At 38.7% G+C, this 17,701-nt stretch overlaps 1 pseudogene; it reads left to right on the forward strand.

The window, feature by feature from the left end:
- Positions 1 to 11,389: 11,389 nt before the first annotated feature.
- Positions 11,390 to 11,485, forward strand: LOC138377754 (small nucleolar RNA U13; annotated as a pseudogene).
- The last annotated feature ends 6,216 nt before the right edge of the window (positions 11,486 to 17,701 follow it).

The raw sequence follows: 17,701 nt of genomic DNA on the forward strand, positions 1-17,701 counted from the left end.
AGGAATAAAATTAGATTATTATAATATTAACATCTGATCATTTGGATCAGAGAATTTTGTTCCTTTTTTTTTTTTTTTTTGGACAGAGTCTCGCTCTGTTGCCCAGAAGACTAGAGTGCCGTGGCATCAGCCTAGCTCACAACAACCTCAAACTCCTGGGCTCAAGCAATCCTCCTGCCTCAGCTTCCTGAGTAGCTGGGACTACAGGCATGCGCCACCATGCCCGGCTAATTTTTCTATATATGTTTTTAGCTGTCCATGTAATTTCTTTCTATTTTTAGTAGAGACGGGGGTCTCACTGGCTGGTCTCTAACTCCTGAGCTCAATCTGCCTGCCTCGGCCTCCCAGAGTGCTAGGATTACAGGCGTGAGCCACCGTGCCCAGCTGAGAATTTTGTTAATTCTTTGAAATTGAAGTGCCTGGGGTTATCGTTACTAAAAAGTAACTTTTCAAAAGGCCTGTCCCTTTTAAAAATTTTTTGCCAATAAAGGATATCCAAAGAATAAAGTTGGCAATCTTTTGTTGGCCCCTAGAGGGTTTTTATTGTTAAAACCATGTTATTAAAAAGACTGGGAAGCTGGGTACAGTGGCATGCACCTGTAGTTCCAACAACTTGGAAAGCTGAGGCTGGAAGATGATTTGAAGCCAAGAGTTTGAGGCTACAGTGTGCTATGATCATGCCTGTGAATAGCCGCTGCACTAAAGTTATGAGTAACATAGGGAGACCCTGTCTCTTAAAACGTAATATTGATGATAGAATATAATAATTAAGATGACTAGGAACCATAGCCCTAACAATCTGTTAATTACAGGAGTACTTTAAAAATTTAAGCAATGTATCTCAGAGATGCTCTGTGAAAAATAAAAAAAAAATTTAAGCAGTATATCAACAACAAAGTTAAAACAGCCACAGTCTAGACATTTAGGTGTTACATATGTGGTATGTAGAAAAAAACAGGGAAGGGGAGAGTAAAGGAGTAAGAGGGAGGATACAAGTTTAAATAGGGTAGTCTTTGAAGCCCTTCCCAAGAACATGAAATTTGAGCTAAAAATGTGAAGGTGAGGAGTATCTGTGGATATCTGGAGGAAGAAGACGTTACATGTGGGGAACAGCAAGTGTAATGGCCTTAAGCTGGCAGCATACCTGGAATGTTGGATAAGAAGAAAGGATGAAGCTAATAACCACAGGGCTGGGTGCTGCTAAGGAGACGAAGGGGAATGGGATGAGGTGTGATTTCAAGAAGCAAGAGCTAAGTTCTTCCATAAAAATGAGAACTGCTGTTGGAAGTTTGTGCACGGATATGATTATGTGCATATTGTTGATAGCTGTTAAGCTTAAAGACTAGATATATTGTGTGAGTGCTTGAAATAGAAGTGTAGGTAATTCTGGGCCTCTTCCTGTTTGTATAGTATTAAAATCTAAGTTAATTTTTCCAGTTTGATCTTTGGGTCATGGAACACTTAAAAATCTGAAAAAAACTAGTCTGTCTTAGAAAAAGTGCACAGATAAAACACTTGCATAAAAGTTTTTTTTAATTATGTATCTTGTGCATAGAATAGATCTGTAAGAACCTAATAGTGGGTAATCCTGTGGGGTAGCAGTCTGGAAGAGGAATTGAGAGGAACTTTCAGAAAACAAGACAATTTTACATACAAATTGACAGACATGCCTACTTCTCTTAGGTTAAAAGCTCCTGTCATAAAAATTGACATTCCTCATAGATTTAAGAAGTAATTGCCTCTTCCCTTGCTGGTAGGGTTTTTTTGTTTGTTTTGTTTTTTTAAGAGAAGGTCTCACTATATTGCCGATCCTGGAGTGCAGTGACTAGATATAACTACCTCTCAGGTAGCTGAGACTTCAGGCATGCACCGCTAAGTCTGGCCCTTGCTAGTTGTTTTTTATGTCATCGCTTATCAGTCTGAGAACAGTTTGAATTTCATAGCTACTGGACAACCATAAAGCACAAATATATTAATATATTGCTTTGTTAGGGAAATTAAAAGTCCAGTATTTGTAATGTAATATAAAAGTTTATTTACCAGTTTGAATTATGCTGACCCGAGATGTCAAGCTTAATGGTTTGGGTTAATTTTGAGTATGTCAATTTTCTTTTTCCCTCTAAAGTAATTTGAAATTAAATGAATTAAATAGTCAAAATAAGTGGTTTTGTATTCTACAAAGCAATTCAGATATTGATGTTAAAAGGCCAGGTGAAAAATATACCATCAATAGGAGTAATGAATTTAGGAAACAAGAGGTAGCTGAGGCCGGGCGCGGTGGCTCACGCCTGTAATCCTAGCACTCTGGGAGGCCGAGGCGGGCGGATCGTTTTGAGCTCAGGAGTTCGAGACCAGCCTGAGCAATGAGCGAGACCCCATCTCTATTTTTTTTAAAAAAAAAAAAAAAAAGGCCGGGCGCGGTGGCTCACGCCTGTAATCCTAGCACTCTGGGAGGCCGAGGCGGGTGGATCGCTCGAGGTCAGGAGTTCGAGACCAGCCTGAGCAAGAGCGAGACCCCGTCTCTACTAAAAATAGAAAGAAATTATATGGACAACTAAAATATATATATACAAAAAATTAGCCGGGCATGGTGGCGCATGCCTGTAGTCCCAGCTACTCGGGAGGCTGAGGCAGTAGGATCGCTTAAGCCCAGGAGTTTGAGGTTGCTGTGAGCTAGGCTGACGCCACGGCACTCACTCTAGCCCGGGCAACAAAGCGAGACTCTGTCTCAAAAAAAAAAAAAAAAACAGGTAGCTGATTGAAGCTCTGACTCAAGGGGTGAGGGGGGCAAGGGCAATATACATAACCTAAACTTTTGTACCCCCACAATATGCTGAAACAAGAATAAAGAAAAAAAAAAAAGGTAGCTGGGTGTTGTGGTGTGTGTATAGTCCCAGCTAATCTGGAAGCTGAAGTAGGAGGATTGCTTGAGCCCAGGCTGTATGAGCTATGATGATGTCATTGCACTCTAGCCTGGGCAGCAAAGTGATACCTTGTCTCAGAAAAAAAGGAAAGAAATGAGAAAGGTCTAAGTAATTTTTAGAAATCAAACACATAAATGAAATAAAAGGCTTTGCCAACTTATATTCCCACCAGTAATATATGAGAGAGGGAGGTCTCTTTTTCATAAACAAAAGGTGTTGAAATTTTACTAAACGAAAACAAGCTTATATGCTCTGAATTATTTACAACACAAAGTTATTTCAAAATGACTATCCTACTCTCCCCTAATATGTGAGAACATGGACATGTGGGTAATTGAGGCACTAGTTTTAGAATATAGAAGATGGCTCCAATCACTAGGGCAAATTAAAAGTACATATAGAGGTAGAAAAGGGGAGTTACTGTTTATTGGGTATGGTTGGCAATGATAAAGTTCTGTAGATGGATTGGTGGTAACCATTACAACAACAATGTAAATGTACTTAATACCACACAACTACACTTACAAATGGTTAAAATGGTAGATTGTATATTTTGCTGCTACAATTTTTGTAAAAGTATGGTTGGTCCGAGTGCAGTGGTGTTTACAGCTAATTAATTGATCACAACCAGTTACAGATTCCTTTGTTCCTTCTCGACTCCCACTGTTCCACATGACCAGCCTAAACAAAAAAAAAATATGTATAGCAAAAAACCTAAAGTAGAGATCCACATTTAGGTGCTTTGTTACTGTTTTCTCTCTAGTGTACTCTGCAATGTGAAAGTTGCAAAATGATTAGGTAACCAGTGAGGTAACTTGCTTGCCTGTGACTGCTGCATCCTTGGTGCCTAGAACAGTGCCTGGCATGGAGTAAGTGTCCAATAAATATTTGTATAAATGAGTGAGCGAATGAATGAGGATAGTGTCATGAGGGAAATAATTGGTAAGGCCCATTGACAAAATTCCCAATTAGAAAGTCTCATCAAATTAATTACAATAGTAATGAATAGTAATTTAAGGCCAGGCACAGTGGCTTACGTCTGTAATCCTAGCACTCTGGGAGGCCGAGGCGGGAGGATCGCTCGAGGTCAGGAGTTCGAGACCAGCCTGAGCAAGAGTGAGACCCCGTCTCTACTAAAAATAGAAATTATCTGGACAACTAAAAATATATAGAAAAAATTAGCCGGGCATGGTGGCACATGCCTGTAGTCCCAGCTTCTCGGGAGGCTGAGGCAGAAGGATTGCATGAGCCCAAGAATTTGAGGTTGCTGTGAGCTAGGCTGATGCCACAGCACTCTAGCCCGGGCAACAGAGTGAGACTGTCTCCAAAAAAAATGTATAGTAATTTAGAAAGCTAAAGTGGGTCTAGAAGTCTAGAAGAGGTCTAGGCTGAAGATACATCCAATCATGATGACCCTAAAAAGGGTTAAAAATTATTTTAAATAATCTGTTTAATAGGGGAGGAAATGGCAACATAATTATCATAAAAGTGTTGGTGCTTGAGTCACCTTGAAAATTCATTTATATGGAACACTGGGATCACTGATAATGTCAGGTAAGTGAAGCATTCTATTTGATATTCACAAGAAGATCAAGTGCAGAGAGGTCACGATGGAAAATGTTCTTTTTTTGAAACTTAAAAAGGGACATGAATTTATTTTAAAGTACTGTATAACTTTAAAGATAATTAATGGTATATTAATATTCATTATTTTCACGAACTTCCAACTGAAATTTAGCATTTTCTTTAATGAATGTAGGCTAAGATTTAAGATTCAAACCTGTCTTTGTAAAGGTATACATATACACATTCATAATTAAACTTTTAATAAAATTTTAAACTATTTGTATGCTCTGGTATCTTGTAAGATTAAATAGAATTTACACAATTTTTAATACCATAAATTTAATAAAAGCAAGATTCAAGATTCATATGTTGTCTTGTGTGCATGGGCCCTGAATTTATATTACTGAATGGGTAAACCTAGTATTATAAATATTTCAAACTTTCCCCAAATTTATATATACTGTACATATGTAATGGAGTTCCACTGAGAATGCTATGCCCATCAGAGTGTAGATTAAATTCAAGTAAACGAAGTTAGAAAACTGTTAGTGTCGGGCCCAGGGGCTCATGCCTATAATCCCAGCACTTTGGAAGGCTGAGGCGGAAGGATCACTTAAGACCAGGAGTTGGAGACCAGCCTAGCAACATGATGAGACCCTGTCTCTACAGAAAATAAAAATTAGCCAGGTGTGGTTGTGCGTGCCTGTCCTCCCAGCAGGAGGCAGAGGCAGAGGCAGGAGGATCACTTGAGCGTAGGCGTTTGAGGTAGCTATGATGACATCACTGCACTCCAGCCCCAGCAACAGAATGAGAGCCTGTCTCAAAAAAAAAAAAAAAAAGAAAAGAAACGAAAACTATATTAGTCCACATTTGGCGTATTAACTTAGGAAAAAAACATACAGGACAGGAGGCAGCAGGCAGTAGGGCAGTGCCGGACGTTCCGCAGGAGTCCTTGTAGCAGTCCACACAGCAATACAACGTAGGCCCAAGGAGATGAGATCCACGTCATGCAAGTGCAGGAGCCACCTGGCTTTAGAAGTTGTATCCCCCAGTACCCATAGGCTTAGCTTTTAAGGCTTTTAAGGTTCCTGGGAGAAGAGACATGCCTATCATGGCACTGCACTTGGAAGCTTCAAAGTACGGTGTCTCCATTAGATACTTCTACTTTCTCCCCATCCATATGCAGTTTCCCAGATCATTTTTCCCGTAAGCAATGTATTAGTAATAGTTGTCATACTGTCTTTATCAGGGTGCCAGAGAAATTTAATGAAAGGCCAAATTCTCACACAGAAGAGGAAAGGTTTTGTTGACAGTTTATAATAATCGCTAGAGCCAAGGCATGGTGACTTTCTCCTGTAATCCCAGTACTTTGGGAGGCCAGGACAGAAGGGTCCCTTAAAGCCAGAAGTTCTAGTCCAGTCTTTGCAATGTACTAAGACCCATCTCTACAAAAACTTTAAGACTTAGCTGGGTATGGTGGCTCAGGCCTGTAGTCCTAGCTCTTCAGGAGGCTGAGGCAGGAGGATCCTTGAGCCCAGGAATTTGCAGTTACAATGAGCTATGATCAGGCCACTGCACTTCCACCCTGGGCAAGAGAGGGAGATCTTGTCTCTTAAAAAGAAAGAAAGAAAAAAATCCCTATGAGACTTGAGGCTGGGGGCTGGGAATTGGATGAAATTGTTTCAAGGATCACATGGAGGAATATACATAGGAGTGAATAAATAATCAGAGGAGTAGAGTTCAGAATGGATCCAAGTACCTATGAAAAAATGATGGCATTTCATTTTGGTGGGAAAAAGACAATAAAAGAGGATGAGACTGAGTGCGATGGCTCACGCCTGTAATCCTAGCACTCTGGGAGGCTGAGGTGGGAGGATCACTTGAGCTCAGGAGTTCAAGACTAGCCTGAGCAAGAGCAAGACCCCATCTCTATTAATAATAGAAAAATTAGCCAGGTGTGGTGGTGCACACCTGTAGTCCCAGCTACTTGGGAGGCTGAGGCAGGAGGATCACTTGAGCCCAGGAGTCTGAGGTTGCCCTGAGCTAGGCTGATGCCATGGCACTCTAGACCAGGTGACAGAGCCAGAGAGACTCTTTCTCAAAAAAAAAAAAAAAGAAAGAAAGAAAGAAAGGCCGGGTGCGGTGGCTCACGCCTGTAATCCTAGCACTTTGGAAGGCCGAGGCAGGTGGATCATTTGAGCTCAGGAGTTCAAGACCAGCCTGAGCAAGAGTGAGACCCCATCTCTACTAAAAAAATAGAAAGCAATTAGCTAGACAACTAAAAATATATAGAAAAAATTAGCCGGGCACGGTGGCACATGCTTGTAGTCCCAGCTACTTGGGAAGCTGAGGCAGGAGGATCCCTTGAGCCTAGGAGTTTGAGGTTGCTGTGAGCTAGGCTGACGCCACGGCACTCACTCTAGCCTGGGCAACAGAGTGAGACTCTGTCTCAAAAAAAAAAAAAAAAAATAGGGTGGTACAATTGGCTATTTGTTACAACAGATTTAGACTGTTGCCTCATACAATATCACAACAATATAAATTATAGATGGATTAAATATCTAAATGTAAAAAATCTATAAATCACTATTTGGCAACCATGATCATCACAGATAATTAAGGCAAAGCTCTGATGGGTACTGAAACTAGTTAGGCAAGAGTCTCAGGAACAAGAAATTTACCATCTGAAAATATCTCTTCACAAGATACTTGTTAATTACAAATGGGGAAACTGTAATTTTAGCTGGAGAGACCTGGCAAATAACCCTGTGATCAAAGTTACCATCATCAGTAATAGGACTAAATGGACATCATAGGGGGTGTGAGGTTAAAAATAATAAAATAAATTTAAAAAAATAAATGGACATCGTGTACTTCCTGATATGATGCGCTATGGGTAACATCTCTTCTGTGATATCCCACAAAAAACATCAAGACTAGCCTGGGCAACAGAGCAAGACCCTGTCTCTACCAAAAAAAAAAAAAAAATTAGGTAGGTGGGGTGGCCAACATCTGTAGTCCCAGCTACTCGGGAGGCTGAGGCAAGAGGATCACTTGAGCCCAGGAGTCTGAGGTTGCTGTGACCTATGATGACAACACTGCACTCTACGCAGGCAACAGGGCAAGACTCTGTCTAAAAACCAAAATAAAACAAAAAAACTATATAATGACTGTAATCATGCACAAAATCAGATATCTCCCAATTGAGAAGGATTCTATAAAATAACTGACTTGTGAGCTTTAAAAGTTTCCATATTATCAAAGACAAAGAATGAAGAACATTCCAGATTTAAAGAGGCTAAACAGACATGAAAACTGAATACTAGCTGTGATCTGGTGGGGTATTTTAAAAATTCTTTGTAAAATACGATTTGAAAATGGTTTCATTGGCTGGGCACAGTAGTTCCCAACTATAATCTCAGCACTTTGGGATGCTGAACAATAGGAGTTCAAGGAACCATCTTGGGCAACATAGTGTGACCTCATCTCTGTAAAAAAATTTTAAAAATAAAAAAAGAAAATGGTTTCATTGTTTTCAGTCATAGGGAATCATACCATCATTATTTATTTATTTATTTTTTTTGAGACAGAGTCTCACTCTGTTGCCCGGGCTAGAGTGCTGTGACATCAGCCTAGCTCACAGCAACCTCAAACTCCTGGGCTCAAGCAATCCTCCTGCCTCAGCCTCCCGAGTAGCTGGGACTACAGGCATGCACCAAAACATGCCCGGCTAATTTTTTTTTTTTATATTTTATGTTGCCCAGCTAATTTTTTCCATTTTTAATAGAGACAGGGTCTCACTCTTCCTCAGACTGGTCTCGAACTCCTGACCTCGAGCGATCCTCCCACTTTGGCCTCCCAGAGTGCTAGGATTACAGCCATCAGCCACCATGCCCGGCCTAATGTAATACGTTTTATGTTAGTGAAAACTCAGCATTTGTCCACGAGCTGGAATCAGAAGAATGAGCACAAGTGGCTTGACAAGGAAGGAAAGAGACATTTTATTACTTTGCCTGCAAAAGAGGAAAAATGGCAGACCTTCTCATCTCAAAGTCTGAAAATGTCCCGAACATTTGCAGGAATACAGAGCGTTTAAGGGATGGGTTCTCAGCTTCAGGCAATTACTGCTAAACTAAAGTTGATGATGCTGATCATCCCATCACAGCTGAAGACAATCTCCTGACCTCCACCCAGGACCTCCCTTTACCAGATCCAGGCTGGGCCATTTCCTGTTGCACAAACAACAAAGGACTTACCCTGCCCCTGCCAACCACTGGCCTGAGACAGGGATGCAGGCTTTAGTTCTCAGAAAGGAGAAGAGGGGCTGGGCAGTTGGCTCACGCCTGTAATCCTATCACTCTGGGAGGCCGAGGAGGGAGGATTACTTGAGGTCAGGAGTTCAAGACGATCCTGAGCAAGAGTGAGACTCCAGCCTCAGCAAAAGTGGGACTCCACCTCTACTAAAAATACAAAAAATTAGCCGGCTGTGATGGCGCAGGTCTATAGACCCAGCTACTCAAGAGGCTGAAGCAGGAGGTTGGCTTGAGCCCAGGAGTTTGAGTTTGCTGTAAGCTAGGCTGATGTCATGGCACTCTAGCCTGGGTGACAGAGTGAGACTCTGTCTCAAAAAAAAAAAAAAAAAGATAGCACAAAGAAGAAAACTACATATGATTTCACTTATGAGTGTCAATGTAAAAATTCTGACTGAAATTTTAGCAAGTAGAATACAACAACATATTAAGAACAAATACACTAGAGGGATTTGTTACAGAGATTTAAGGATGCTTCAATATTAGGAAATCCATTAATGTAATTCATCATATTAGCAGAGAACGAAGGAGAAAACCATATGATTATTTTCACAGTTGTTTAAAAGGCTATTAACAAAATTCAATACCTATACCCAATTTTTTGAAAAACTGACCAGGTGCTGTGGCTCATGCCTGTAATCCCAGCACTTTGGGAGGCTGAGGCAGGAGGATCACTTGAGCCCAGGAGTTCAAGACTAGCCTGAACAACATAGTTAGACCCATCTCTACCAAAAATGTAAAAATAAAAATAAATTAGCTGGGCATGGTGGCTTACACCTCTAGTCCCAGCTACTTGGAGGCTGAGGGAAGGAGGATCACTTGAGCCCAGAAGGTCGAGGTTGCAGTGAGCTATGATCACACCACTGCACTCCAGCCTGGTGACAGAGTGAGACCCTGTCCCCCAAAAAATAAAAAAATAAAAAACGACAGTCTGAAAGCCAGGAACTTACTTAGTGGGGAAACATTTGAAACAAAAGCAAGATGCCACTATCTCTATTACTATTTAATATTGTATTGTAGGTATTAGGCAAGAAAAAACAACCGGAGGCATAAAGAACCGGAAAGATGAAGTAAAAATATATTTGCATATCAACTCTATCATGACTGGGTTCTATTTTTTAAAAATGAGGGCAGGGCGCGGTGGCTCACGCCTGTAATCCTATCACTCTGGGAGGCCGAGGCCGGTGGATCCTTTGAGCTCAGGAGTTCGAGACCAGCCTGAGCAAAAGCGAGACCCCGTATCTACTAAAAAAATAGAAAGAAATTGTATGGAAAACTAAAAATATATATATATAAATTAGCCGGGCATGGTAGCACATGCCTGTAGTCCCAGGTACTCAGGAGGCTGAGGCAGGAGGATTGCTTGAGCCCAGGAGTTGGAGGTTGCTGTGAGCTAGGCTGACGCCCAGCACTCACTCTAGCCTGGGCAACAGAGTGAGACTCTGTCTCAAAAAAAAAAGAAAAGTATATATTTGCAGGTGATGTGAAAGTATACCTAGAAAACCAAAAAGCATCAATGGTAAAACTAACAAAGCAATACAAGTATCCAGCAAGGTAAAATTATGTAAAAGACAGTGGCCTTTAAATATACAATACACTCAGTTAGAAAATATAATGGAAAAGAAAAGTCAATTTACAATAGCAACAGTAAAGATTAAACATGTAGGAATACTTATGGGAACTTGACAATCTACTTGAAAGACACTGAAGTAGGAAAAGACATACTTTGTTCTTGGACAGAACATCATAAAGTTGACAACTCTTCCCAAATTAATATGTAAATTCAACAAAACCCTCCCACTCTATCGAATTTTTTAAATCAAAAAACTTTATTTTTTAGAGCAGTTTTAGGTTCATATCAAAGCTGAGTGGTAAGTTTAGAGAGTTTCCATATACTCTATGTCCGTTTTTTTTCTTTTCTTTTCTTTTTTTTTTTTTGAAGATAGATAATATAATTCTAAAGTTTATATGCAAAACTAAACCTGTTGGAATAGCTAGGAAAATGCTCAGGGGAAAAGATACAAGGAGAAAGTATCCTTACCAGATATTATAATGGTATAAAACCTCCATAATTAGAACAGTGGGATTTTAGTCCATGAATAGACAGGCAGATCAGTGGAACAGAAGATAAAGTCTAGGAATAGATCAATGTACATATGGAAAATTAGTATATAACAGAGATAGCCTTGTGAAATCATTAGAGAAATGATGAACTTTTTAAGAAATGTTGTTGGGACACCTTATGACTATGCATTTAAATACAGAATGATGCAGTGATTTCAATGCAATTACTAAAACCTTGCCAGTGTAAGAAGAAAACATAAGCAAATTTCTTTATAATCTGGATGTGGAAACATCCTTTCTAAGGACTCAAAATCTAGTTACAATAAAAGAAAACGATTGATAACCTCCTCTACATAGAAATGAAACTGACAAACACCATAAACAAAGTCAGAAGAGAAAAGAGAAATGGCAGAAAACATTTGTAAATATACATCACAAATAAAGGGTGCATCTCCATATGTGTGCATGTGTACACTACATATATGCGCATGGTGCACGCACACAAACTCTTAAAGATAAAGGACTATCCTTTTGTAGTTCATTAGTGTGATGATTAAGTTTTCACACTCATGTGTGATATGTGCCTCACTCAAACCTTGTTATGTTGGCACTTGTCAGACATGAAAAAAAAATAAAATAAAGGAGAATAAAATATATATGGAAAGAGGATCTGAAAGAAAAAGAGAAAGTTCTATATAGGTGAATCCCAGTTAATAAATGTACAAATGAAAGAATTAGAAAATCATTTTGCAGTCCTCAATATAAGAGATTCAGACAGACAAAGATTATCAATAGATTCTAAAACCATTAGGTGGGCCAGGTGTGGTGGCTCAGGCCTATAATCCTAGCAGTCTGGGAAGCTGAGATGGGAGGATCACTTGGGGTCAGGAGTTCGAGATCAGCCTCAGCAAGAGTGAGACCCTCGTCTCTACTAAAAATAGAAAGAAATTAGCCAGGCGTGGTGGTGCATGCCTGTAGTCCCAGCTACTCGGGAAGCTGAGGCAGGAGGATCACTTGAGCCCAGGAGTCTGAGGTTGCTGTGGGCTAGGCTGACGCCACAGTGGCACTCTAGCCCAGGCAGCAGAGTGAGACTCTGTCTCAAAACCAAAAAATAAATAAATAAATAAATAAATAAACAAAATAAAACCATTGGGTGAATGGTTGATGGAGAAAAGGATATTTGCATGAATTCAAAGTATCATGCCACAGATTACTTACTAATTATAAGAGAAAAGAACATTCCTTTAGAATGGAACACTGGCATTCACCACATTAACAAAGTAATCAAATTTAGCATCACCAACATATGCCTCCTGATGTAATACAATATAATTTACAACTTTGCTTATAAGTAGTGTTGCCAAAATTGTTTAACCTGAATGTAATTTGGAGGAAACGATCTGACAAGTTCAGAATGTGAGACATTCTACAAAGCCACCACCCTGGAAAGCTGGGGTGGGGTGAGGGTGGAGTGCTCTAGATTAAAAAACAGGACCAGGTGTGGTGGCTCACGCCTGTAATCCTAGCACTCTGGGAGGCTGAGACTGGAGGATGGCCTAAGGTCAGAAATTCCAGACCAGCCTGAGTAAGAGCAAGACCTTGTCTCTACTAAACATAGAAAGACATTAGCCGGGTGTGGTGGCACACCCTGTAGTCCCAGCTCCTCGGGAGGGTGAGGCAGGAGGATCACTTGAGCCCAGGAGTTTGAGGTTGCAGCGAGCTATGATCCTGCCACTGCACTTCAGCCTGGGTGAAGAAGCGAGACTCTGTCTCTAAATAAATAAGTAAATTTTAAAAACACCAATAAAAGATAATTGGGGTTAATTAGAGAAATTAAATTTGGACTACATATACAGGATAATATAACTGAATGAATGTTAATTTTCTTAAGTGTGAAAATGGCATCATAAATCTGTGGAAGAACGTCATTATTCTTAGAAGATACAGGCATAAATATTTAGGGGTGAAGTGTCATGATGACCGCAGACTTCTATCAAATAGTTTAAATAAACAAACAAAAAACCAGTGTACATACAGACACAGAGATAAACCAAAAAGGTGCATGGGTGTTCATTGTACTATTATTTCTATTTTTAGTAAATATAAATTTACTTGAAAGTTAAAATATCTCAAACCTATAATTTGAAAAAGGAGACCACTGTGGCTAAAGCATATTCAATTATGATAAAACAAAAAACTAGAAAAAAAAATCTTACTTTTAAAAGTAAGAATGAAAGGAAGATGGAGCAGCTCAATTCCTCAGAGAACGTATTTGTGGTATGAATTACTCCTCCTGGGCTCGCTAGCATGTGGAATGGAATTTCACTTAGCTTAATACAATGCATGTAAATTTTTAAATAGAGTGTTTTCCAGCAGAATAATCTTTTGGAAAACAAATTAGGGTCTCATATTGTGAGAAAAATGCTACTAGTAGCATATTGTATATTAGACAAACAGAGAAGTTATAAAGATTTTAAAAGATCACTCATGAGATAAAACCATAGTTTAATAGGTAAGAATACATCACACATGTACTCATCGAAAGAATTGTGCCACATTACCTTATAGTTTTTCTATGTGTTCTTAAAGTGTGAGTTTAAGTAGTTTTGATTTCTTGAATCTTAATGGTTTCAACCTACATACAGGTGAAAGTGAGGACTAATGCTTTGACTAGAAGTTATGTTTAATTTTATAAGCAGTAAAATCGGAAAAATAAGTGATGTCCAGTGGTCTATGAATTATGTCTGTGCTCTATCTCCTTAAAAATGATGCTAGATAGGGTTACCTTTTGGGGTGATGAAAATGTTCTGGAACTAGATAGTGAGTGGTAATGGTTGCACAATATTGTGAATGTACTAAATGCCACTGAATTGTACACCTGAATATAGTCAAAAGGAATTTCTTTAAAAATCAATGTTAGAATTTTATTTATTTATTTATTTATGTATTTATTTTTTGAGACAGAGTCTTGCTCTGTTGTTGCCCAGGCTAGAGTGCCATGGCATCAGCCTAGCTCACAGCAACCTCAAACTTCTGGGCTCAAGTGAGCCTCCTGCCTCAGCTTCCTGAGTAGCTGGGACTACAGGTAAGTGCCACCACACCCGGGGTCTCACTCTTGCTGAGGCTGGTCTGAAACTCCTGAATTCCCACCTCAGACTCCCAGAGTGCTAGGATTACAGGAGTGAACCACCACACTCGGCTGGCCAATGTTAGAATTTTAAAGACTGGTGCCTCGGGACAAAAGGCCACTCACCCCTCCCCTCATTCTCATTTATAAGTAAGGTTCTTAAAAGAATTCTGCTATAGTTAGACCTTTCTAAATGGAAATGTAATTGTCCTTTCACATATTCTGCATTTCTTCCCAGCAGAACCAACCTAATTGTGATATATATCTCCATGTTTGCTGTGATAAAAATTCTCCAGACGTTATTTATTTATTTAAGCCTGCAGTAGGGAGTGCAACAGACAATATTTAAATGCTAAACGGCAAAAACTAAGCTGTAAAGAAAGTCATCCTTGGGTAAGGGTTTCCAGCTTCAGGAGAACGAGTAAAATGTTAGAGCTGGAAAGGGCTTTAAGGATCACTTAGTCCAGCCTATTCAGTTTCCAGATAGATAAAGTGTGCGACATCATTTAGGGGAACCTGATTGGTTTGGTCATTAGTAGATAAGAATACTCTACCTGTGGGAATATGACAGTGGGCTGATATTAGAATAATTTCTATTTACTGCTTTAATACACTGATTAACATCTAGTTTTTCTCTATCCATTTGCCCAGGAACATCAGGACTACAAAACAAGCTTCAACCTATGTAAGGGTGAAGAGGGAAAAATGAAGGGATCCACTTTGCGCTAATAGCCACTACTCTGGAAAGAGACTGAGGAGTTATGTACAGCAGCCTGAAACAGGGCTCCAAAATCCTGAAACCTACCACCCTGGGTGACACTCAAAAATTATTAAAATGAGACAGAAAATAGTGCCAGGCACGGTGGCTCACGTTTGTAATCCTAGCACTCTGGAAGGCAGGAGAATTGCTTGAGTTCAGGAGTTTGAGACCATTCTGAGCAAGAGCAAGACCCCGTCTCTCTACAAAAAATAGAAAAATTAGCTGGGTGTTGTGGTGTGTGCCTGTAGTCCCAGCTACTCAGTAGACTGAGGCAGGAGGCTCACTTGAGCCCAGGAGTTTGAGAATGCAGTGAGCTATGATGATACCACTGCATTCTAGCCAGGGGCAACAGAGTAAGACTGTCTGAAAACAAACAAACAAACAAACAAACACCCCTCTGGTTGACTGCTGAAAATTAAAAAATCTTTTATTTGATAGAAGTGTTTTTTGAAAGAATTTTGATATTTTCATATCTGTAACCTAATTTAGATATTTTCCAGAAGGGTTTAGACAAATCCCTAAATAAAAGCTTTAAAATGGGCCATTAGGGGGGGTGGAGGGAAAGGGCAATATACGTAACCTAAACTTTTGTACCCCCATAATATGCTGAAATTAAAAAAAATTAAATGGGCCATTAATTATTGTAAAGTCACTTAGCAAAAATAAAATGGGCCATTGAAGAAAGCTAAGGGCTGGTCTAAGTGCAGTGGTGTTTACAACTAATTGATCACAACCAGTTATAGATTTCTTTGATCCTTCTCCACTCTCACTGCTTCATTTGACTAGCCTTAAAAAAAAAAAAAAAAAAAAAAGCTAAGCACATCTTGGGGTACATCCCTGACATTTTTAAGAATGATATGAATGACATTTATATGCTGCCTCATAAAGTGTGCAAGGACCATACCTTATGCATTCACGTCTATAATTCATAGAAAGCTTTTTGGGAACAAATATTTGTTGAATAAATAAGTAAACATTATTTCACCAAATGTTTCTTGAAGACACTTAAAGAATTGCAGATTTGAAAGAAATCCAGTTCAACTTATACCCAATACATTAAAGTTTTTACAGGAAAATGTATCTGCTATATTGACCATTTTGAATCCAGGGATTACATAATTCTTTTTCGTTAGCTAACCACACACAACAGAACTTTATGACATTATGTTTCCGATAGTGCTAACTATTTGATATTGCCCATCATGAAATAAGAAATGTAGAAATGAAGGATCCCAGCCTGGCGGAGTAGCACATGCCTGTGGTCCCAGCTACTCAGGAGACTGAAGTGGGAGGATCTCTGGGTTTGAGGCCAGTCTGGGCAACAGAGCTGAGACCCCATCTCAGAAAAGATAGAAACAAATACAAAGACACCATAAAAACCACAGAATATATTTTATTTTTTATTTATTTTATTTTTATTTATTTATTTTAAAGGCTGGTCAAGTGGAGCAGTGGGAGTGGAGAAGGAACAAAGGAATCTGTAACTGGTTGTGACCAATTAGGTGTAAACACCACTGCACTCGGACCAAACCACAGAATATATTTTAACTATCTGAAATTATAACTATATTTAAAAAAAAGTGAAATAAATTTGCTGTAACTTCCTAGAATTCCATTTGATAATTAAATGAGATTCTCTGCAACTTTACTTTTTAACCTGTGAATTCTACCATTCAAGGAGTTTAGATTGCAGACTGGTTCTTCTACAGGCCAATGTTGACATCTTCTGTTCAAACAGGACGTCATAAAAACCTCATGTTTACTCAGTATATTTTGTCAAATGTGAAAAAAATCATCCATAGTAAGCCTCAGAAAAGTTTCCTTTAAATTCTGTTCTGCTCTCTATTCTTATTTGTTAAAAGGTAGTCTGTATATGAAGTAATAAAGGTTTATGATGCTCTATCTGACAAGAATGTACTGATATTGAATTATGACCAAAGACTTTTCATCACCCTTAGAAAACTGAAACCATAAAGCTTCAAGATATTTTGATTCAGAAAAATTGGTCTATACTCTCAAACCCAAAGCAACTGGGGGGTGGGGTGGAGTATGTATTTGCACAAAAAAACGCAGCATTTGTAAGTTCAACAACTTTTATTGAAGACTTGCTACAGACAAGGCTGGATGTTAGACACTATCATGCATTTATTGGACATGTATTTACTGAGTATATATTATATACCAAGCACAATTTAAGGTATTGGAAAATTAGCAGTGAACAACATAGACCAAAAAAACCCCTGCCCTTGAGGAGTTTACTTACATACAAAGAAAAATCAGACCTTGTTAATTAGTTTGGATTCTAATAGAGAAGTATAAAAAATTTTTAAATATTATAAGTGTTTTGTAATAAACAAAGTGCTATGTCAAATTCACATTTTAAAATTCTGAAATCAGAGGAGGGAGGTATTATATCCAGTTGCAAGGATCAGGAAAACCTCCAGGTAAAATAATGACTCAGTAGACCAGCCTACAGATGTATTCTAAACTATGGAATACTTGATACATAATTATTTTTAATCAAGTTCGTTATATTACAAAATAAAAAGAACAAAGAAAAAGGAGAAGAGTTTAAAATTTGAAGTATATAATAAGCCTACATTTGAATGTGTCATGTATATGAAAGATTTTCAACATGGAAAATGTAACAGCTCAGGAATTAAAAGGACAAATAAACCCAAGTTTGTTTTTTTTTCTTGTTTTCAAATAATTATTAGCCCTGATTTAGACCACAATGACTTTTCTCATTAAAAATACATTTAAAATTTCGAAGTGGAATAAAAGTTTTATAAAATAAAAATCTCTTATCCTATATTTGCATTATTAAAAACTCCAAAGTAGCAGGGCCAGATTAAATGGCTTTTATTTTTGTAAGCAATTGGAGCTATAAACTAAATCAGCTAAATAAGCTTTCCAATGAAGTTACTGTCGAGGCTCTTTGTTTACTTTC

This window comes from Eulemur rufifrons, chromosome 29 (assembly GCF_041146395.1).
Source record: "Eulemur rufifrons isolate Redbay chromosome 29, OSU_ERuf_1, whole genome shotgun sequence".
Classification (NCBI taxonomy): domain Eukaryota; kingdom Metazoa; phylum Chordata; class Mammalia; order Primates; family Lemuridae; genus Eulemur; species Eulemur rufifrons.